Genomic DNA, 23,683 nt, shown 5'->3' on the forward strand with positions numbered 1-23,683 from the left:
AAATACTGCCCACTAGTACAAATTGCCCTCTACTCTTCACTCAGTCTGGTCAATATGCAATATTTTTATCATTTGTTTGTTTGCACATGTTGGATGACAGCTCCAGATAGCCTTCTGAACAAGGCTGAGTTGATAAAAATCTGCAAGTTGGTCTGAGATGTGATGATTTGTTGTCAACCAGGTGCATTGTCCAGTCAAAAGCATCATATTCTCAGAAGATGTACTGGTGGGAATAGCATTAGGGGCCTAGCCAAACTGTCTTTAGGAGAAAGTGATTTTATTGCTGGAAGTGCTACCATTGTGGCTCATATTGGGCTGCAGGGTATTTAAAATGTGTCATCTGTTCTTGGTATCAGAGCTGGTCAAATTATCATTTTATTATCATCAACGATTAATAATTTATGTGAGGAATTCTGTCTGTTTACATCCAAAACTATAATTCTGTGAAGAATGGTATTTTACACAGATACAAAGCAAAAGAATATGCTTCAAATAATTTGTTCATTCTTTTTCTACATTCCATAAACTCTGTGCTTATATGCACATATAATTAGTCTACCCGATTCACTAGTAGCACTGTGCTACAGAATTCTACTGTAGCCATTCAGTATTTTCCTTCTGACTTATTTGGCTGCAGGCTTGTTTTACAGGATTCTGCAGTTTGGGTAAAGTTTCCCAAAAGCAGGAGAAGCAGTCTGGCTTTTCAATTATGCTGTTGGAAGTAAAACTGCTGTGCATTTCTGTGGGAGCAGTATTCCGTGTTTGGGTTTTCTTTTATTCACCTTTCACAATCCTTATCTCATGGTCAAACGTAGCACAGGTTTTGCAGTATGATAATAGAAACTTGCCTTTCAGATTCATCTTTTCTAAAACATGCTTGAAGATAACAAAAGGTTACAAGAGGCTAATACCTTTCCATAGTAAGCTTTCTTCATCATAGTTTCAGTTCAGCATAGGTGGGAACAGGGATTCATAAAAGTGACCCAGATCCATTACTCTCTTTGAATTACAGGAAAGATTGCTATATGCTGGCTACAGATGACTAGGCACCCCCTTTCACTCTTTACACCCTCATGTCCATAATACCGGCATGTACATCTGCATATATTTATATTTATAAGACAATGTCATTTGACTTGTGCAGCACCTGTATACGGAGTGCATGTGTGTATATTTATATATATACATGTGTATATATACAAATACATTTGTAACCTCAATTGAAAATGTCATACCTAATTAGAATACATTTAGGAGGAGAAGTATATTTTTCCCTAGGGTTTACATGATAATTAAACGTTCATATTATGTCCTCAGTTTTTAATGGAGAAGGAAAATAGCAGCTTACTGATAGGAAAGAGGCACCTTAAGAGCCTGAAATATTTAATAGGTACTCCCAAAACAGAAGTGCTTCTCATGTACAAATGGGCTGCTGACCTTTTATAGCTCATGAATTTGAATAGGTGAAGTATAGATATTTTCTAGTATTCTTTGGCAGGATCATGCTATTTATCTTCTGTTTACCTTCTAAATCTTGGCATAGATTGCTTAGAAATGCCATTCACAAATAGTTGTATTTACATCATTCTTTATTGATCATGATGGTAGGCTGCTGCATTTAGGAAAGTCCTGATGTTGATGCTTCCTATTTGAGGGCTGGAGAAAGATCCCAAATAATGGTGTCTACTGATAGGATGCTGCTAATGACATAAGAACAAACTGGAACTGCCTTAATAACATCAACAAAATTGCATCTTTCAAGATAATTCAGATCAAAATCACCTTCATTAGTTATTCAAGATAACAGGTACCATACTTCCTTCAGATACTACATTATAAGCAGCAACAGTGAAGTAGATACATTGGACAGAATCTGAGAAAGATAAAGTAAGTGTATATGAAATGCAGTTTTCTGTGAAATACAAAGGGCAGAAGAAAGAGAGAAAAGTGGGCATGATCATAGCCATCCTCCACCCATATATCATTGCTATGTGAATTAAGTGAAATGGGATTTTGTAGTTCTCTACTCAGACAAATTTGTGTGGCACCTATAAAAAAAATGCAGCATTATTTGGTCTAGATTAGCTGAATTTCTTCAGAGAGCTACCACTCCGCCATCAACAGATTCTGTATTTCAGTTGCAAGAAAGCTAATCTCACATCACATCATTAGAAAATCTTAGATACTATACTGTCCACGCTATAACCTAAACAAAATATTTCAACTACAGAACTGATTATTTTTTAAAGTATTCCAAATGTCAAGCGCAGGGTTCTCTCTTTTTCCATCACTATTGATTTATTCAGTAACACACTGAGAGACTAGTTGGATGCATCTTTGAATAAGGTTGTATTTTAAAACTTTTTAATGTCATGCTGTTTATTCATATATTGTTTAAAATTCAAGATTTTCTTCTTTTCACTTTTATACATTTTAAAAGGTTGCTGAAAACACAGAATAGTGTGTGAAATTGCTAAATGAGGCTATTATTTTCTTTTGTTCTATGCTAATGAATTCATTAACAGTTGTTCAGTTATCAGGGGTATTCTTCAGTTGTTAGATTAGAAAGATTTTAATCTTAATTTTTACTGTGAATCTGTTCATTAAATATCTGAGAGAGAGCAGATGATTTCTCCTGCAGTAAAATAACCCCCAAACCCCCAAAACATGCTACAAAATATTCTCACAATTTCCTTGATGTGTATTTGTTTAAGCTCTTCAGTTTGCTTTTTCAGATATTTTCCAGAACATCACAATGAACTATGCCAACATGTCAACAACCAAGCAAGGAATGATAATATCAATGTTGTATTTATAACAAGCAATGTAAACAGTAAGATACAGTTTTCCCAGTTCTGTGTTTTGTCAGATGCTCTTTTCTAAGCCATAGAATAAAACAGACTCTTATAGCTATACTTACATTGCCTTTAATTAGTGATGAACCTGCTTAATTCGTAGACTGTACTATTTTTGTTGCTTAAAGGTTTTTAACACTTAATCATGAACATGTACTTTAAAGACAGAGAACATTTCATATAAGAATCTAGAAATGAAATTCTGAAAATGAAATGAAATGAAATTGGTTTTGAAATCCTGTCATTAATTAATGATGCCTGATATCACATCTACTTGTGAATGTATTACAAGTACACTTCACTGTTTAACCTGATGATCCCCTATTTCATAGCTGTTTATTTTTATGTACTCTATCTCTAGATTTTTATCCCCTCCTATCCATGAGCTCTTTGGAGGTACAGGCTGGTTATATACTTTTAAGGAACTTGGTACAGATAGGTCTTGATTCTTATTGGAATTTTGTACAGTTTTTTTGAATTACAGATGGCCTTAATAGGTGACATAAAGGGTGACTCGTATAAATGAGATTATAGACAGCAAATGTCCTTTCTAGAAGGAAAGTTTGTGCATGGTGTGAATGAGAAATGCAAACTGAAGAAAGGGAAATATTTTACATAATACTGCTTTTGGTACTTTTCAAGTCTGTAGGGATGGTGTATGGAGTCACAGATGTGTATGAAGTACAATGCAGAAATGCTGTGAGATAAACCCATACTGTGGGGTAACTATGAGTCATGCTACCGGGCTTGCCCATGCTCTGTTTTGCTAGTATGAAATCATTCTCTAGACTGCTCTGGTTTCTCTCTGTTCCTGTTATGCAGCAAAGACATGTACCTTCAGTATATACTGGCTCAACTGCTAAATGCCATAATCATGTAAATAACTTCATGAGTGGAAAAATAAGGAGGTGAGGATTTAGGACAGTCATTATCCTTTCAAAGGCCATGATGACACTTAGCATGTCTAAAAGTAAGCCTGGGCGTTAAGTGTTCTGCTGAATAATAGCCAGAGCATTCAACACATGGCAGAATAAAACCTCTATTTTCTCTTCCAGCAGTAACTAACAGTGTAGACAAATCAACTACACTTATCTTGCTTCCAATTCCAGCCCCTTTCCCTGGTGACATTTCTCCTTCCACTCATTCTGAGATAATCTTTAAGGCAAACAAAGGTCCCTGTCAGTGAGAGAAACAAAAAGTAGCCCCATAAATATACAATGAGGAGACACTCCACAGAAATATACAGTACGACTCTGCTACTTATCCAGCCATTCACACCCTGACACCAAATATTTGAAGATCAGGAAGAGCTTTCTGCCCTGTGAGAAAATGCCAGATGCTGTGGAAAGAAGGTTTTTCTCATGTATTACTTCCAACCACGACTGACAGAGCCCACCATGAGAGGTGGTACAGAAGCATTTACTCCTTGCTGTGAGGTCACTTAAGAAGTGGCCAGTGGAAAAGACTCAAGCAGTGTGGAAGAAAGAACATCAAATTCTGAATTATGTAGTAAGTGACAGAAAATAAGGTTATTCCTAGAGAGCAGCTGTAGTGCTGGGATCTTCTGATTAAGTAATTTGCTTGAGGCTTAAAGGAGCCAGGAGCTTTAGCCAGCATTGACAAATGGCCACTTTTGCAGTCTGTTTTGGCTTTCAGGATTTTGTGTCTTCTATAAAAGAGAAGCTACCATTCAAATGAAAGTGATGGGCTGAAGCAGAAATTACTGGTAGAGTCTTCTGTGCTCGTGTTATGTGGGAAGACAGATGAAACAGCCAGAGAGGTCCCTTCTGGCCTAAAGAGATCTAGGAGCGGAGCATAAAAGATTATGGCTTCCCACATAAGCTAGGTCAAGTGTGTAGGATAGATCCTGAGGGAGTTTTGAAAGCAGAATGCTGGGGCCTGGCAGGTCAGAAAGAGTATCCCTTAAAGAATAAATTAATGTCGAGCTTCTAAAATAAAATCGTGTCTGGGAATACTCACACAAATGATCCATGTGCTTTAGTTATATTTGTTCCAATTTTATATGTGATTTCCAATAAAGTTTGTATAAATATGTGGTTATAGAAGGTAGATTTTAAACTTTCATGTGCAACTGATAGTGTATTTTAAATTCATGCATGCTGAAACGATATAATACTTGTGGGGCACAGGGGCTCCAAAGCACTTGTTCTCTATGCCAGAGTTTAGACAACCAAATAAATCAGAAAAGCGTCTGGCCTCATTGTTGCAGTTAAAACCAGACATGAAGAATTACTTTATATGAATACGATGAGACAAAATTAAATTTAAACTTCTAACGTAGTCAATAAATTTTGCAATAGTCTAATTTTTCAAGGAAACGTGCCTCAAGCAAGCACCACAATGGGAAAGATATATATATAGTTTTTAACTTCTAATGCCAAATATCTGTTTTCTCCATTTAAGAGATTGAGTTTCATCAGCTCTATAATTGCACTTATCCAGTTAAGAACTAGAAGTAATATCACATGACTTTATCTATCTACCTGAGTAATTGTGACTGACAGAGGCCATATATAATTCTGAGGAATACCTACTTGTTCATGGACATTCCATCATTAGAAATCATATGCTAGCCTCTCTAATTAGTCACACATACATTATTTTTTCATCTTTTCTGCAAATAATATGAGGAATGTCTGCTTAAGTGACTGAGATGTGATTTGAAAGCTTTGCAGTGTTTCTGTGTTTGAATGGGTACTGGGTAGGCCCCATATATTTTAAATTGCATCTGTTCTCTCTTTAAAGGTGTTTGTTGTCCATGATGTTTAAAAATTTTTAAATGTTATTTTATTAGGATGGTATTTTTGATGTGATCATGTCCTATGGCAATAAATTTGCAAGTCTGTGCTTTGTCAGTGGACAGTTCTGGCAAAGGTAAGCTACAGATATGATTTCTTTCTAATGCCCTTATGTAGGCCACCTCTTTGTAAAAACATTTATAATTATCAAACATCAGTGCCAACTGCAAAGTTGCTAATGAAGCTAAAGTTATTAAGAAAGAAAAAAAGATCCTTCAAAAGTTTATTTTCATAAATGTAACCATAACTGAAATGGTGCAGTTTGAGGTTCTGAAATCTATTGCTTTTCAAAAGGGTTCCACACACAATGATAAAGCGTCCTGAATACCAGATTGTATAACTGGAAAAAAAAAAAAAAAGAAAAAAAAAAAAGATAAAAATGAAACCGAAGGAACTGTTGGTCCCCTCTAGCAGTAACAACACCCAGCTCACCGTTTTGTACAGTCATTATACTAAAATGGCCTGTTATTTTCTGCAACATGGTCATACATTCAAGGCTACAGTTGGTCATCACTGTAAATAAATTCATTCACCTGAATAATCTCACTGAACACAAACATCAATCTATGTCACAGCAGACCCTGTGTGGAGGGAGAGATGGTAGGCTACGACCTCTGTCCCTCAAATCTGTGCCCAGAGGGACACTGCCCATGCATTAGCCAACATCTCTGCCTTCTTTGTGCTGACTTGTTAGTGTCTGGGGTGGGTCTAGTAAACAGAGTATGGTAGAGGCTAGGAGAAAAAAATATCTTAACCGTTATGTATGGCCCTAGGAGAAGAGAACTAGGAGTTGCTGGGAGGGGAGTTTACAAGGGAGCCAGACAGCCAGATCTTTGCATTCATCATTTCAAGAGCTTCTCAATATGAATACAGAAATATAGTCTAGGACCTAACAGGTTGTTGTTATATCACTCTGGTTTACTTTTCGAAAAAATGTTACCAGAAGATTATTGAAAATATTGTTGCTCAAACCTGGTTTCCAAGGGAGAGATAGTCTAGCCTAGTTCCACAAATTCAGTCAAATGGCATGTCATAACAGTCAGTCCAGTAGGATGACGATGGAAATAATTTTGTCCTATTGTAGGCAAGATTGCCTACCATTATCCTATTGTAGGTTCTGATGAAATACTTGTTACCTGCAAGTCTTTCTCATACAGGCTTTTCAATTGTTTAGAGCTTCTGATGTGAAATGCATGACATTTTTCACTCTTGCTTCCCTAGTGCTGTGCACGCCCCAGTGTTTGTAGCAATTTTGATGGCTATTTTCTAAGTGTTTCTGCTTCCCAAGGATCTCTCTCTACCTGAAGAAACTTAAGAAACAATCTGTTTAAAATTTTATCAATTTTCATCCTGGTTACCTTTTTTTTGGCCCACAAATTTATTCACACAAATATTTGTTTGAATGTATTTATAACCCTTCTTTCATTTTTTCAGCCATTCCTATAACCAAATATTACATTTGTGTTGAAAACTACTCCCACTTGTTTTGCATTCAAACTTCTGATTACTTCTGTTAACTTTATATAAATCTTTTCTTTTAGTCTGGAAATTTCAAAGCACTTTTTTTTTTTAAATGTAAAATTAATTAATTTTTTTTTCTCACCCAGCTTTAAAAAAGAATATCTTTTTAGACTATGAATCAAAGTTGGAGGTTCATGCCCATGCTAAGGGAAGCATAAAAAAAATATTTTAAGCTTTCCAAACACAGTTGCCGTGAGGCATAGGCATTTTGTTGTGCCCTCAGCAAAATGGGATTTCATTCTAAGCACCAGAGACCTCAGACCACTTTGAAGACTTGCCACAGTTTGTGTCATTAATCCTTGTGTTTCTACCTCATAGTTTTCATATCCTCTGTAATTTTATTATCTGTATTTCTCCTTATCTGTGCCAGAGTCAATAAAATTCATGTGAGAATTACAGTACTTCACAAGCCAGAAATATCACACTGACTAGAATAATTCCATGAGACTTGGAAATGCTTATGAGGCCCATATTTATATGCTCACACTGCAGGCATGTCTGCTGACTGACAAATGCTAGTTACTGCCGAATGGCAATATACTGGGCTGATGCTAAATTCACTGCAGGACCTGTAGGGAGATTGAATAATGGGGTAGCAAGAGAGAATTAGCACAGGTGGGAGAGTGCTATCACCAGAGGTTAAATCTGCATCCTGTTTACTTCAACACAGCAATACAAGCAATGAGCATGACAATCAGAATTGGGCTCAATGTCTATTGATTATGGTTGGCATCCAATTATCAAAGTCCACATGAGAAAAAGTCAGTGCAACTAATTAGGGATTATGTTGTCCTACTCCAGATATTGGTCTGGATGTTTCTCTCTGCAATTCACAGGTATTTGTAAAAATATTTATTTCCCTCCATTGTGGGTAACCTCTAAAATCAGAGGCTAAGTTAGAAGTTAGAAGTCATCTGATAAAGCATGTTCCCTTTCTGCCTGGCCCAGAAGAGCTGTGGGATTGTTACATTCATGGCACCCATTGTCTCTCTTTGTGGAAGGAACTGTAAATTCAACATTTTGACTTAAACGCAGCATCACAGAGGAGGAGCAGATTTTTATTTATTTATTTATTTATTTATTTATTTATTTATTTATTTATTTTGAGGGAGAAAAACTCCTCATATAGTATTTAAAAATGTATTCTTTTCATCAGAAAAATGTCTGGGAAAGTGATGAAAACATGTAAATAGCTACTTGTTAAAATAGTCTGTACTAAAACTCCCTGAAGTGAGTTAGTACATTATATTTTATCATTGAATCACTTTTTAATATAGGCTCCTGTAAAAACTGGCTTAGACTTTTACACCGACTTGAGAGGAGTACACGCTATATTCAATAACCCCTGTCAAATAAAGGTGCAAATCTAATTAAGCAATAAATCCATAAAAATCGTTACAGACAGTTAATGAGTGGCTTGCATTTTTATAACAGCAATAGCATATTAAAAAAGCATTAGCTGTTGTAGTATGGCTGAAGTAGTTGTACTGTTAAATTACTCATTCTGGCATTTCATGACTAATTTTTAATCACTTGGAGCTGCAGAGATGTGCTTGGTTTAGAATTTCCGCTATTATTCGTAAATTCTATTAAAACAGAGTTAATCTAAGTATCTATCCATATTTGTAAGATATCAATTTTACAAAATGAGCTAGTTTTTCCTTTTTAAGGTATTCTCAGCACCACCAGCACCTCTGGCTGACAGAGATCTGGATTCAGTACTAGGAAGTTGGTCCTGAAATTACTAGGTGGGGTCATTTGGTGCCTTTTCTTTTTTTTTTTTTGAAAACTGATTACTTATGGGCTTCTTCCTGTTGCATGCTAATCCTATTGAACAGCACCCAGCCTTATTATTTATTTATTTGATTCTGACAAGCACACCAAGCACTAGAAAATCCAATTGTTCATGGGGAGCTAGAGAGTAGCATTAGGGGACCAAAGGGTGATAGTCAGTTTGGGGCTGGTGGCCAGTTTTGGGGTCACGAACGGACTGAGGTAAAGGAGTGAGGCTGTTGGTAGTTAGTAAGAGAGGAAGGACAACTGCACACAGGCAGAAGCTTGCAAGAAACCCTGAGGATCATCCACTCTCATGTCAGAGCAGGTCTTCACTATCACCTGGTAACTGAGGTACTGCAGTTCAGGCCAGCAAATGTCTGTGATGAAGCCTCTGCATTGTTCTGGGCTGAGACAGTGCTATCTTCCCTAAAATATTTCATAAAAATGCTTTATGTTAATCATATGCCTTTAAACCACTGCTTAATGGAATAAAGGACACCAAACAATAAATTCAAAAGCTCTAAAAATGAATCTGTCATATATTCTATGGTATATCTCTGCAATCTTTTTAACAGTGAGGAAGAACCAGGTGGTGTTTTTATTTCTAACAGATAAACATTATATGCAGCTGTTTTAGTTTGTGATGTTAAAAATGTGTATGGGACTTTTAGCTGTTGTAATATGCTTAGTAATAATGCTTTATGTCCCTGCAGCACATTCCAAGTGGAGATATAAATACTTTTACAGGCATTAATGAATTAAAGTCTAAAATACCTTTACCTTCATTTAACTTTTTTTTTTTTCTGACAAAGAACCCCTCTATTCCTCTCGAAAAGGAATCTATGATATCTATTATTTTAAAATAATAAGTAGTTGTTTTATTCATTGTTCTCATTAACAGAAAAATGCTGATAAACATTGCAGGTCAGCTTTGTTTATATCTCTTTTAGAGCAAGGGCCTGTATTTGCTCATGAATATCATAGGTGAAAATCAAACTTCTGCAGAAAGGTCATGAAGCTTTCAGGATTTGTTAGAGTCTCAAAGAAAATCTTGTCTAGGATTTAATAAATAGGTAGGGTTTCTTGTGTGAAAAAGAAAGAACTACAGAAGCTGAGACTAGGTCATTCATTGTTGAGGAACTGCAGCTGAAATCTTTTCTTTTACAGATGTGTTGCTGTATAAATTTCACCATAAGGTCACATTTTTAAAATTGTTTATTATTTTTTCTTGAATAGATTTTATTTTTCTTCCACACACTGGTGGAAAAATGGGAGAATCTATACTTTTAAACTTGTATTAAGTGACTGTTTAAAAGTACAGGTGCTGGGAGTAAGTCATAATATAACTTGCACCATCCCACTGCTTCTGGTACTGCACAGGTTGCAGCAGGGGAGCTAACAGAGAACCAAAAGCCAAAACTCTGAAGCTGAGTTCCTCCTTGGATAAACTTCTCAAAAGGCAGCATGCCTTGCATTGTAACTGACTGTCAGAACTCATTTGATACGTGATTTGTAAGTTATACTCAAACAGCATGCCAGAAATATTACTATGCCCAGCATATGAAGGGCAAGGAGGTAGGTGGCAGCTTCAAAATGTTCATCTGATCCAGGAACCCCAGATGGGGCTTGACTGAAACTAACAGGCTGACTGTTTGCAGCACTGACCACAACGGGAGAAAATCAGATAAGAGCTAGGTCCAGTGACTCCGTGACATGCTAGCTGGGTGGATGATGCGGATAATCTTGCTCTTCTTCTACTCGTACCTGCAGAAAAGTCTAACATTAGTTAGTTCTTCCATATACTGGCTTGTATAGATCATGGCAGCAGATGAAGGATTTCATGGCTTTACTATGGTAATAAAGATGAATTTCATGCTATGTCAGCTTATTGAGGATTAACAAGATTTTTATAAAACTACTGGAGAAGCTGATGTGTTTTAAAAGAAAGAAATCTCAAATTGTTTTAAGACATTTTAAATCCAAGAAAATGTTTGTTAGGTTAGCTTTACTGTTCTGGAAATTACTAGTATTCGTATTAAATCAATTCTCCCACTAACCAAGGCCAGAAATAATTCAGATATGGATCATTCACATATGGGCAGTAAAGTCATAGAAAACCCATCAGTCTAGCCATGGGCTAATCAGAATACATTTTCCTATAGTCACTCTTGGACAAAAGTCACCCATGTGTGGATGGAGATTAATTAGAACTTATGTGACGTGTAATTGCCTTCATGAAGGCACCTTCCATAGGGGTGAATCTCACCGCTCTTTATTTTGTGCTAAAGAAATTCCTAAACAGACTTCCTGGAGTGCAGTTTCAAGCTATTTCTAATTTATTAGTCTTATCTTCAGCTTAACATGGCATTTAAAAACGCCTGTCCACTTTTGAGTGGTCCAGGGACAAATATTAAATGCATTTCTCTTTTACGATATCTATCACATTTCACCCACTTAAGAACTACATTAAAGAACTACCACAGAGACTGTCACGTTTTGAAAACAGTTTTCTTATCTTGAATAGTATAAAGAAATATTCACATGTATTGGTTGAGAACTGATATTTTATTGTCTCCTCTTAAACTGTTATATGTCTTTTTATATCTGGTCTAAACCTTAAAACCAAACTATTCTTATAGTCTTTCAATTATATACTTTCAAAGTTTCTTCTACTTTGTTTCTGTTAATCTTCTTATACCTGGTACAAGTATAGAACATCCTTACAAAGACCATGACATATTCCTATAATTTTTCAAATGCATCTGTTCAAGAACATCTCTAAATCTAAACGTCTATCTGTATGTTTTGCAATTGTTCATTGTTGGCTAGGGGACCGCTGGCTCAGGAATTTGTGCTGGAATTCACAACCCAGTTACCAGATGCTGAAGCAATACTTGTCTTTCTCTGCATGAAGGCAAACTCCATCCTCCCTACAGAGATGTTTACCAGGTTTGTAAAGGGCTGACAGGAATTTGGGACCCCAGAGTGAAGAAAGGAACTTGTGCGTAAGTAGAAGGCTGACCAGAAGATCCAGGAGGTACATTGACTGAGAGAGAGTAAATAAATTGGCATGGATGGAAAATGAAACCCATTCTTAGAAGAGGCTATAAAGCTTGCCACCTACAAAATTTCACTTTTGTATTTTCCCTTTTCTTGTACTGTTTTAACTTACACATCTCTTGAAGGTCTGTAATGGTTTCCTTAGTGAAACAGAGGCAAAGTTACACAACTGTGCTGCATCAAACTGGGCCCTGAGTTTATTTAGCTGAACTCCTCAACATTGCAGTGCCTGGAAAGCAAGCTAAGGGTTAAAGTGTGGACAATCACATGCTAGCCCTACAGCCCCTTTCCTGGTCTTGCTTACTTTACAGATATGTATGTAGTCAGCTGTCTGCCAAATCTGTAGCTTTTCCATAAAGTCATATTTATCTGTAGGATAATGAATCAGACAGAAAATCAATGCAACATTTCAAATATGGCCTCATTAGTGCCCTTGTTGAGCACCAGGAAAAAGATATCTAGCTGGTCACTCAGCGTTTCTCTTCTCACTTCCTGGAATTTCATTTGCCTTGCTTTATTGCCTTTACACAGTGTGTTGAATTTGATTCTAGCCACTAACCCTATAGTCCTTAGCTTGCCCCATGCTTTATGGTTATGATTTTTGACTAGCTGCTTCTTTGTGTGTCCCTCAGATTTGTTAATTTGCTTCTGCTGCTCTGAGTTGTGTAAGCTGCTTACTCATCCTGTGCTCCTTCTCAGGAGGGCTGAGGACATCGCTGCACACTGTGTGTCACGCACTGCAGGAGGACGGTACCTGAGCAGTGCTGTCTACACTTATGCTTATTTTACCTCTCCATGTAACTTACTATCTCTGTTTAAAAATGCAGTCTGATCTCCCCACACTTGGCTTTTTTTCTCTCATTAGGCTTCAGAGCTGCTTCTGTGTCATTTACTGTTCCTTGCAGCCTAAGAGAATTGCTTCCTTTAAAGTGATTCCAGATTAAAGTACTTCGCACCTGTCATTTGCTGCCACCCCAACCCCATCTCTTTTTTTTCTCATTCCAGTTGGGTTTTTGTTTGTTTGTTTCTTTGTTTGTTTGTTTTATGGTGACGCACCAGAAGTTTAACAGAAGAACTGATCTGGACTACAAATAACTTCATTTTATTTTATGTTAAGCAGGCTTAATTAGCAGTCATGTTGCACAGTACTGTTGATTTTCTGCAGCAAATATGAAAGCACCAGTAAAATGGTGGGTGCCTGATACTGGGGAGAAAGAACAAATGTGACCATTCAGTGCAGTAGCATAAGCAGGTATTGCCATAAGGGAAAGGATAACTGGAAGCATCACTTGGTGAAAATAGCTTTCTCATGATATTTTAAAATGACTGTACAAACTACATAAGTATTGTGGCACCTGTCTTACATAAGTAAATATGTAAAACCAGTTAGTGGAAACTGACACTAGGAGACCAATACTCTGATTTTTCAGTTCTAATTCATAAGGGCTTGTCACTTCCACCTTTGTCTCCCTCCTTTCTTCCTTTTGTTTCTAACTCTTCCAACTTCCAACTTTATTTTATTTTATTTTTCACTCTTTACTTTCCTTTATATTTTATAGCATGATTTTAAGTAAATCTGCTACTGGCAGAAAAACAAGGACATGCTTATTAAATGTTCTTGACCTTCCCCCAGATCTGTTTTGTTGGTTTTGGTGGTGGGCTTTTTGATTGTTTGTTTGATTTTTCCCTGTCTCCTTTTAAGAGAAGTCTGTGGATGTCTTAAACCTTTCCAGTTACAAGTCTCTGGATATAGTAATGGTTGTGTATTTGTCACCTCATTAATCTGAGTTTAACAAGACTCACCCTCATCTAAGAAACACCACCTTTGTAATAGGGAACTTTTAAGTCATACATAATGGTATCTTCCATTCATTTATGATCAATGGCCTTTTTCTGCATCTAGGTACCTATGAGTCATTTTTAAGGAACTTCTCTCTTCAGACTGCTATTATTATGGCATTTCTTTAAAGTTAACTCATCCTTTGCTATCTAAAATTTCTGAAGCATGCATGAAATAATGAACAGAGTTACAAACTCTCCATTTTTGGAAGCATCGGACCTGAAAATTCGGAATACTGTAGATAATTTGGTAGGAATAATTTCTATTTGGAAATGTATGTTAATTAAGCTAAGTTGCCATAAATCAGTGAATCTCCATATAACTCATAACCACAATCAATTTGTAACATGTGTCATCTGAGGATTAGTCTCACTTTATTAATTGCATAGAATTCTTCTGACTATATGTCATTAGATTTTATTTTTTTACAGTCCAGTGAGTAAATATGTAATGATCTGAACATTCCCTTTATTGCATTCTTTCATTTCTCAAACCATCTATTTTAAACAGATTTCTCACTGTCTTCCTTCTAACTTGAGCCATTTCTGTACTGAGCTACTTATAGTGAAATCTTAAATACACTTAAGTCCGTGAGAAGTTCACGTTGAAACTATGACAACAGTTGTCTTGCTTTTCTTATTTAATATCTAGTACGAGGTTTTTAATGATGGTAGATTCTCTCCAGATAGCTTTTCTTATATTTCAGAGTATCCATCAGAACTGGAGAAGGGCACTGTCAGTGTTGCAATTTCAGCTGTTGTCAGGCATGATTTCTTTCCAGTGTTTTTGTGCATGGTAAAAATCTAGTACTTTCATGTATGGGCACAGAAAGCATTATATGGGTTAAGAAAATGTTTGATATGAAACCAGTGATACAGTAGCCACTGGGTTACTAAATTGTTAATTACACAATGCTGTGTTGAACCCAGTCATTTTCATTTCGGAAGCACCATGAGATTAACATAATGACCTTCTTAGCAATATCATTTTTAAGCACTGGGTTCCCAACTGTGTATCACTCGCTACTTTTGAGATTCATTCATCCTAATTTTTGATAATAAAGGAATTACCTTGCTATTCTTTTATTCCATAAAAATGTATGTTAAATTAAATATTCATTATCTCCTCTGGGTAAATATCCTGTGGAAATAGTGTTTGTCAAATTAATTTTTTAATTATTTAATATTTTTCTTTAGAGGACTTATATTGAATTTCTAGTTTTTTATTGTTCTAATGACTTGACATTGACTTTTTTTTTTATTTGTATTTTTTTCACCATCAGAACAGCCATTTACAATATAAAACATAACTTTTCTCAGATACTATGAAAATATCATTTACTTGTTGACATTGTCCCCATTTTTTATAAGCAGAAAAAACAAACAAACAAACAAACAAACACTGTTAATTCCACTGACTTAAAATATCAGCAGTTCAGTTCAAATAGTTTACTTGAATGGTTTTGGTTAATGTATGTAATTGTTTCTGTTATAGGAACTTTGCACAGCTGGATAAGTATAACATTTAGCATTTGTTTTATCTTAATTTCTTCTGGCAGAGAGCATTATTTGCTGTGAAAGCAGAACTTGGAAAAAAAAAAAAAAGCAGGAAAGGTTACCTATAGTTCTGCATGATACAGTGTTATGTTTGTAACAAGGGTATAGCTAAAATTTCTAGTGAGTTGACATACAGAGAAGTAGATAGAAATAGTTTTGGACATAGACAAATGTACAACTGAAAAGATATGTCTGGGAAGAAATACCAGCAGCATATGTCTAACCTCCTTTGACACATGGGAGCAACTGGGTAAGAGAAAATGGATTCAAATTTCAATTTCTGCACGATAGGTTTTAGCTATGAGTAGCATATCAAGTGGTTCACTACATGCATGGGCAAAGAAATTTGGAAAACAGGACAAGTCAACCTGCATGCAAAAGTAATTTCTGTTACACTGTATTTACACCAGAGTAAATCTGTTAACTTCATTTGGCTGTATTCCAGGCTTTGATTAACGTGAAATGACTAGCAAGCTCACACTAGATGTTATTAATATGGGGAAGACTATGTTTACAGGTAAGCAGCTATTGTGCTGGATATGGAGTATTTTAGGAACCTGCACTAAGTAAGGCACAGGCAGACAAAGCGCTGTTTTTTTCCTTCTGCAAACCCTGACTCCTGTCACTACAGTTTTCAAGCAGCACATACTCATACTAGAGGCAGTGAAAGTAGAGTAGATTATTTTCAATGCCAATAGACAGAGATCCAAATAGCTTAACTCCCAGACCAGCATTTCTAGTCTCCCTCATGAGAGCCATGGCTTACGAGGGCAACATTAACTGAGCCAAACTGCAGTCATACTGCAGGAGAAATTTATGAAGATCATCATCTCCTCCGAAGATTTGGATTTATGTAATAGAAAGCATATGGTAATTGGAGAAGGAAAAAAAATAGTAGCCTTCTTCATCTTCCCCTGACCCCCTCATGGTAGATTCTCCAGTGCTTTTATATTAAGGTTTCAGTAATTAACTGTATTTGTTTTTGTAAAGATGTTTCGTTGCAATTACATTCACACTTAGGTAATTCGGATTATTTTTTTTTTCTTTTTATTACAAAATACAGTATTGAGGAAAAAATACAAAAGAGGAAAAAATCCTATTTCTCCATGAAATAATATTCCAAACTGGGAGTAAGATTTGATGCTGTAAATACTTGGGATTATTATTATTATTACGCATTTTACCATATACTCTCTGATTCAGAGATTTTTATTACCTCTTCTCAATACTCTAATTCAAGAATTGATCACCATAAAGAATACATAATAATCAAAGTCCAAAGCAAGGAACATGAGCAGTATACTACTAATTACTTACTGCACAAAAAAATCACTGAAGCTATGATCTGCTTTTCTCAGAATCCAGTGTGGCTTCCACATATAACAGTATGGAGATAGACAAAAAATCTGATGTTTATTATTATTATTATTTTATTTTAAATCAGTAGCATAATGAAAACTTAAACTGAGCATTAGCCTTCACTAAATCTGTCAGTATATGGAAATAAGAGTGAGTAGAGAAGGCACAAGAACTTTGATAAATAATGTGGTTTTAAAAGAAAGCACTCTTTCTCAATTTATTTATTTTTTTGATATCTTCTGAATTTTATTTTTTAAACAGACTTTTCTTATTGTTACTGATTCCTACTCTGAAATACCTTATTCTTTATCAATATTTAATTTATCCCACAGAAATTTATTTGGATGTTCATCTCAAAATAAACAATGATTAAATTAGCTCTGACCTTAATTACACCAAAGCTAACATGAACTGTATTTTGCAAAACAATTGTTGTTCAAGTGTCTGGTTTTAGGTGGTAAACTAAGATACCATGAAGCAACATAATTTGAGTGGAAACCTCATTCCCTTTTTTCCCGACTATTAAGGTGTCTAAAATGAAGTTCCCCTGTAACTGTCATTGAAGATTGGATGAAAAATCTTACAGCAATAAAAAACATTGCTTCAACCCCTGCAGTCCAAGGCTTATACTGTATATTGTGGAATTCTGCCTATCAGAGGGTTCCTCACGTGAACATACGTCTGCAGTGTTTGTGGCCTCGGGAAAAAAAATGTGTGTTCATAAACAGTCACATCAATGGACCCAAATTAAAAGAGTTCTTCATTGACTTTGGGAACCAAACTAGGTCTCTAAAGTCATCTAGAAGGAAATGCGACCTCAGCAAGAGGAGCAATGTAAGGGTAATTTTTTACAGTTAATACTTTATGTCTTGCAGTGAATGCCTTATGTACTAACGTATGGGAGCAGGGAAATGGAGTCTCCTGTTGCTGCAGAAGCACTTTGTAAAATGGTTTGTCTAGATGGGTGGCTAGATAAATCATTATTAAAAAGACCACCATCAGCTGACATGTCTGAAGGTAGGTACTGCCTTTTTGCATCGTTATCTATGTACAACAAAGTTACAGTTGTTATTTTTCAAAATTGGCCTCCAGCACACAGCTTCTCTCGTGCAGATCCTAACAATCTCCAGGGGAGATTTCAACAGCAGCTGCTACTTCTAATACTGTAAGCAAGGAAGGAAGATGCTTTTGGCAGTGAATGCGAATGATTAGTTCAGGATGTAATTTGTATCTCAGAATTGTTTTGATAGCTCAGCATTTTCTTGGGTATTTATCTTTCCCCAAATGAAATAACAGTCTTTTCAACTTCAAATAAGTCCTGTCTATCTTGGAGTTACAGAAATGATATCATGCAAAATTCAACATTGCCACTGCTCATGTATTAAAACTTACTAATCAACAAAATATTTAAGACAAATTCAAACTCTCAAACTTCTACTTAAACCATCTTTTAAATATTCACAGATGCACAAGTCTAAGAAAAGCACAGAAGAGCCAAAGTCAGCTTTGCAAACATTGTGATCTATTGCGATAGATTCAGATCACAAAAATTCTGTTTAAGTATTTGACTAGTATTTCTCATGGCTGCTTTTAGAAGATCCCCAGCTTCAGGCCTTATTGGGTCCTCTAGACTGTTCTTTCAGATCTGCTGAAATAAGTAATTGTCATAATTCTTAGGCCATCTGATTACTGGATGTTGTGACAAAATATAAGCTAGATGAATAAGGTGAATTTTTCCTCCTTTATGCAGGTGACAGTAGTACCATGCAACTGAATCAGTGGAGAAAAAGAAACAATCAATTAAGTTATTTCTCTATGGACAAAAACAAAACTAGAGGTGAGGACTATGACTCTGGTAGCCTATGTTTTTTGGTCTTTACATGGCCTAATTCATTTCAAATTGCAGTCCCTTTGATTTTGCTGGATCAGAGGTTTCTGTTGACCTTTTCTTCATGCCTGCTAACACCAGCTTCCCTTCAAAGAAGTGCAGTGTTAATTGGAACACATTTAGTTTTTCCACAGAGAAAAATTACCTTAGGAGTACTGAAATTATTTCTTGATAGTCTTGATAGATTTTTTTTTATTATTATTTTTTTATGTTCTGCTTTGGCTTCCTGGAATAGAAAACAAGCCAGGAAGTGACTGCAATGCAGAACTGTCATTGGCAGTTCCCTGTGCTGACAGGTGACAAAGAAATATCAATAGCTTTCTTAAATAAAAATAAATAGAATGTTTAATATATTTTTCTTAATAAACTTTATTTCTTCACCATAGCAATATTAGAGCAGATATAGAAGCGTTTGATGAAAAAAATGTCATTCTCAGTGCATTTAGTGCTACGTTTTTGGTGTCACTTTTTTTTCCCCTTAGGGTTTGCTTGCAGGGATCAGAGACAGGATGTTCTTTCACTAAACACTTTTCGCCTGCTGTTGTGAAAACTGTAGGACCAGAATAACCTTACCTGTTAAAATAATGTCAGCTGAAAGCTAATAACTGGCATTTGTAGTTTTCAGGCATTAATGACTGTAAGCTGCCTTTCAAGAAATACATGAAAGGAAGACTTTCCCTCTTGACATCTCTAAGTGTTGCTGTTGATTGTATGAAGGAATCTATCTGTCTGTCTGTCTGTCCGTCTATCTATCTATCTATCTAATTAAGAATAGTAGTGGATTCTGAAGAGCTGTGTGTTGTTTTGTCACCTGCATAAGGTTTGAAAAAGGAGATATTCTATCCCTAGTTTGGCAGTCATTGACAAATTTTGAATTTTCATCTCTGACCAGAGCAGGGATGTTAAATATACTTTAAGGGGTGTGTGTGTGGGGGGGGGGGGGGGGCGGGGGGTGTTATTGTTTGTTTATTTGTTTTATACTCCTGCTTTTAATGTCTGTAAGGAATTAGATGATGGTAGTACATAAATTTTAATTTAACTATATTTGTGTTGTTGTGTTCCAAAAATAATAATTATAATAAAAAAATACAAAAATGGAATGCAGTGTGCATGTGAAACAGTGGTACGATTATATAAAAATATACTAGTGATTGTAAGATATAATTCAGTTCCTGTTAAAGCTAATAAGGGAAGTTATAAATTAAATCTGACTACATGCAACCATGTATTTCTCTAATAATCCTTTCCTTGCTAGTTGTGATGGATGAGGGAAGAAGCAGAGATGAACAATAGCTGCAAAAGTTCAAGCTGTCGTAAAACTCATTGACCTAATTCAAGTGACCTAAATTATCTTCACTTAAGTGATACGCTTTCTTTGGGACTATAGTTGACGAGTATATCCAAAAAAAAAGAGCTAAAGAAATATACATTGTGCATGTTAAAAAGCAAATAGGATAGCTTCTTGAATTATTGCCAGTTGAGAAATAGGAAAATAAGAAACTGAATCAAATTATTCTGTCTTGTTCTGAAATAAAATGCAGCTGTACACATAAATAGGGACCAAACCCTGTGTTTTGTTATGTAAGGAGTAGAATATCAATGATTACTGAATAGAAATATGTGTTATGTAAGCAACTTTAATTCTCTCTGTGGTCCTTCTCTTGTTCTTGATTTACCTTAGTAACTAGCTCAAGGAACTATTTTACAGGATGGAGCGTCAGGGCTACTGGTGTTCCTGTAGGGGAGGGAAGGCTGCAGAAGTCCTTGTGGACACAGTCTGCAATAACCTGTGCTACTTTGAAGCTTTGGCTGAAAGAAAAAAAAAATGGAAGAGACAATGGAATTCTTTTTCAGTCCTACCAGTTGTCCTCTACAATGTGCACAGACATGGCCTTCTGGACATCTGATGGAGAAAGCTTCGTAGGGCATGGAGAATTCTGTGGGGGTTGACCGAACAAGTGGGTTTTCATTCCTGTCTTTTGAAGATGTGCAGGGGGCAAGACGAGAGCATCTTGAGAACATTGATGAGAAGTTCAGATACGAATTTAAAACTGTAAGATTAGAGAGACTTGCTCCATAGTATCTTGTCATCTGAAACACAGGAACAAGTCTCACCTCATCAACAGCCCACAGAACAATCAGGGCAGAAAACCTGTTACTCATTTTCTGAACGCTGATGACCTTCTTTTGAAGTAGATTTTTTTTTCCCCAAAAATGTTCTGCATCTATCAGATGCTAACTGCCATTTTCTCTTAGCTCAGCTTTTTTGTGGGTTGCCTTATATGTGGGTTTCACCTGAAATTTTGAGCCAGACACATCATCAACTGTACTGTAAGTCTACAGGTTGTTAGCTGTTTCATTTAGTAAATTGCTTAGGGCTTTTAGACCAAACTAGACCTTGACCTATTAGCATTTTTGGCTCATTAGGTCTAATAACTCTAGGCAGAGGATCTACAACAGTATTTAGCTTTTGGTTCAATCACATTGCACATTTTTATCCTTATTTGAAAGGTCTTTGGGTTCTGCAAAAGTTTCCCAACCCTTGATCTATTTGATGTTATATGCAAATGTTTTTTTTTTTCATTCTGTTATTTTCCATTGCTATATATTCAATAACAACTCAACAGTCATGAACCTCATCCCTTGCAGATCTGTTCTTACAATTATGCATTTTAGTTTTGCTTTGAAAGAAAACAACAACAAAAAAACAGCAGGTCATCTTCCTTTTTTTTTTTTTTTTTTTTGGTGTGTGTTTAAAACTCCAAATGGTCTGGACATAATTATATCTGAACAAGTTTCTTGGGAAATATCCCCAGGAAAGACTTTTCAGAATTTACACTGTCTAATTAGAAAAATTCTCTTCATCTTTCACCCGATTTCAAACTGAGGCGAACATTTAAATTTGTGGATGAGATCAAAACACAACTAAACCTTACATAGTCCCCCCCAGTCAGGAAATTAGTTTGATATCTTTTTAAGTAATACAATCAGAAGTTCTGAGAAGCCTGAGATTAAGCAGAAGCTTTTTCTTCATTTAAAGGCTAAACCAGAGGTAGGACATACGTCCTAACTCTCAGCAGAATGCTCTCAAATTCCTGAATTTCAGGCAAGAGACAGATTCTTCCTGGGATGAGACCACTGATGCACGCAGGTCTTCGTCTCATTTCTCCCCTCACATACAAGCTCACAATAGCAGACAGTGATCATGAAAAGAAATGTGTGGGCCAGAAAGATGTTTCTGGAGTATCCTCCAGATACTTCTGGAATATCTTCCAGTCTATTTCCTGAATTGTGGTAAGGAGAGGCATACCCAGTCATGCTGTAAGTCATACGTGCTACGTAGATCATGTGTAATTCATGCACTTTGCTATGTGTATTGCACATGTATAAGATATATGGTATTTTAACCTTGACCTAGAGACATTAATATAGTTTTCTGTTAATCAATGACTAGAAAATGTAAATATGGTGGCTTCCTATGTTGGCATGCATACAGACTGGACACTCTGGGTGTCTCTGTACATGATCCAAGATACTTGCAAAGCTAAATTGTTTTAGCAACATGGCAATAGCACTGGTGTACAATTGGTGTAATTTTATAGAACTCATGTTTAACAATAGACCAACACTTTTTAAATGTCAGTTAGAGTAACCCTAGCTGAAAAAATGACTTTCTGAAATAGATATGAACAGACTTTTGTAAGAATTGCTTCTTCCCAAGATGAGGTCCTTAAAGTAATCTTGTCTTACCAAACGGAAGAAAGACAACAATAGCTGCATTGTAAAAATGCTTACTTTGATTATCACAAGAAAGTGTTAACTCAGGGCTTATTTGTTTTCTGATGTGCAGACATGCAGTTTACTTCCAGCAAATTCTTACATAACTGTTTAGGGAAATATCACAGAATCACAGAATTGTCTAGGTTGGAAAAGACCTCCAAGATCTTCTAGTCCAACCTCTGTCCTAACACTAACAAGACCTCCACTAAACCATATCACTAAGGGCTACATCTAAACGTCTCTTAAAGACCTCCAGGGATGGCGACTCAACCACCTCCCTGGGCAGCCCATTCCAATGCCTAACAACCCTTTCAGTAAAGAAGTTCTTCCTAACATCCAACCTAAACCTCCCCTGGCACAACTTTAGCCCATTCCCCCTCGTCCTGTCACCAGGCACGTGGGAGAATAGACCAACCCCCACCTCTCTACAGCCTCCTTTAAGGTACCTATAGAGAGCGATGAGGTCTCCCCTGAGCCTCCTCTTCTCCAGGCTAAACAACCCCAGCTCCCTCAGCTGCTCCTCGTAAGACTTGTTCTCCAGACCCCTCACCAGCTTGGTCGCCCTTCTCTGGACTCGCTCGAGCACGTCCATGTCCTTCCTGTAGCGAGGGGCCCAAAACTGAACACAGTACTCGAGGTGCGGCCTCACCAGAGCCGAGTACAGGGGGACAATCACCTCCCTAGACCTGCTGGCCACACTGCTTCTTATACAAGCCAGGATGCTGTTGGCCTTCTTGGCCACCTGAGCACACTGCTGGCTCACATTCAGCCGACTACCAACCAATACTCCCAGGTCCTTCTCTGCCAGGCAGCTTTCCAGCCACTCATCTCCCAGCCTGTAGCGCTGCTTGGGGTTGGTGCGCCCCAGATGCAGGACCCGGCACTTGGCCTTGTTGAACTTCATACAGTTGACCTCAGCCCATCGCTCCAGCCTATCCAGATCCTCCTGCAGAGTCTTCCTTCCCTCGAGCAGATCGACACACGCACCTAACTTGGTGTCGTCTGCAAACTTACTGAGGGTGCACTCGATCCCCTCATCCAGGTCATCAATAAAGATATTAAAGAGAACTGGCCCCAGCACTGAGCCCTGGGGGACTCCACTAGTAACCGGCCTCCAACTGGATTTGGCTCCATTCACCACAACTCTTTTATATAGTTCATAAAAGCTTAGCTGAAAATCAACAGGTTACCAATAAGCTTGTTGTTTTTCCACCAGCCACCCCCAAAAA

At 36.7% G+C, this 23,683-nt stretch overlaps 1 long non-coding RNA gene across 3 annotated transcripts in view; it reads left to right on the forward strand.

Moving 5' to 3' along the window:
• Positions 1-22,989, forward strand: part of LOC308190467 — a 73,578-nt gene extending 50,589 nt beyond the window's left edge. For 2 of the 3 annotated variants that reach the window (XR_013947217.1, XR_013947218.1), the window contains 4 exons: positions 15,873-15,944; positions 17,662-17,803; positions 18,537-18,623; positions 20,383-22,989. This is a non-coding gene — a long non-coding RNA (uncharacterized lncRNA). The remainder of the gene's footprint in view (positions 1-15,872; positions 15,945-17,661; positions 17,804-18,536; positions 18,624-20,382) is intronic. The other variant, XR_013947219.1, reaches the window with a different exon arrangement.
• Positions 22,990-23,683: the final 694 nt, after the last annotated feature.

The sequence above is a fragment of the Anser brachyrhynchus genome (assembly GCF_964034855.1).
Source record: "Anser brachyrhynchus genome assembly, chromosome: 2".
NCBI lineage: Eukaryota > Metazoa > Chordata > Aves > Anseriformes > Anatidae > Anser > Anser brachyrhynchus.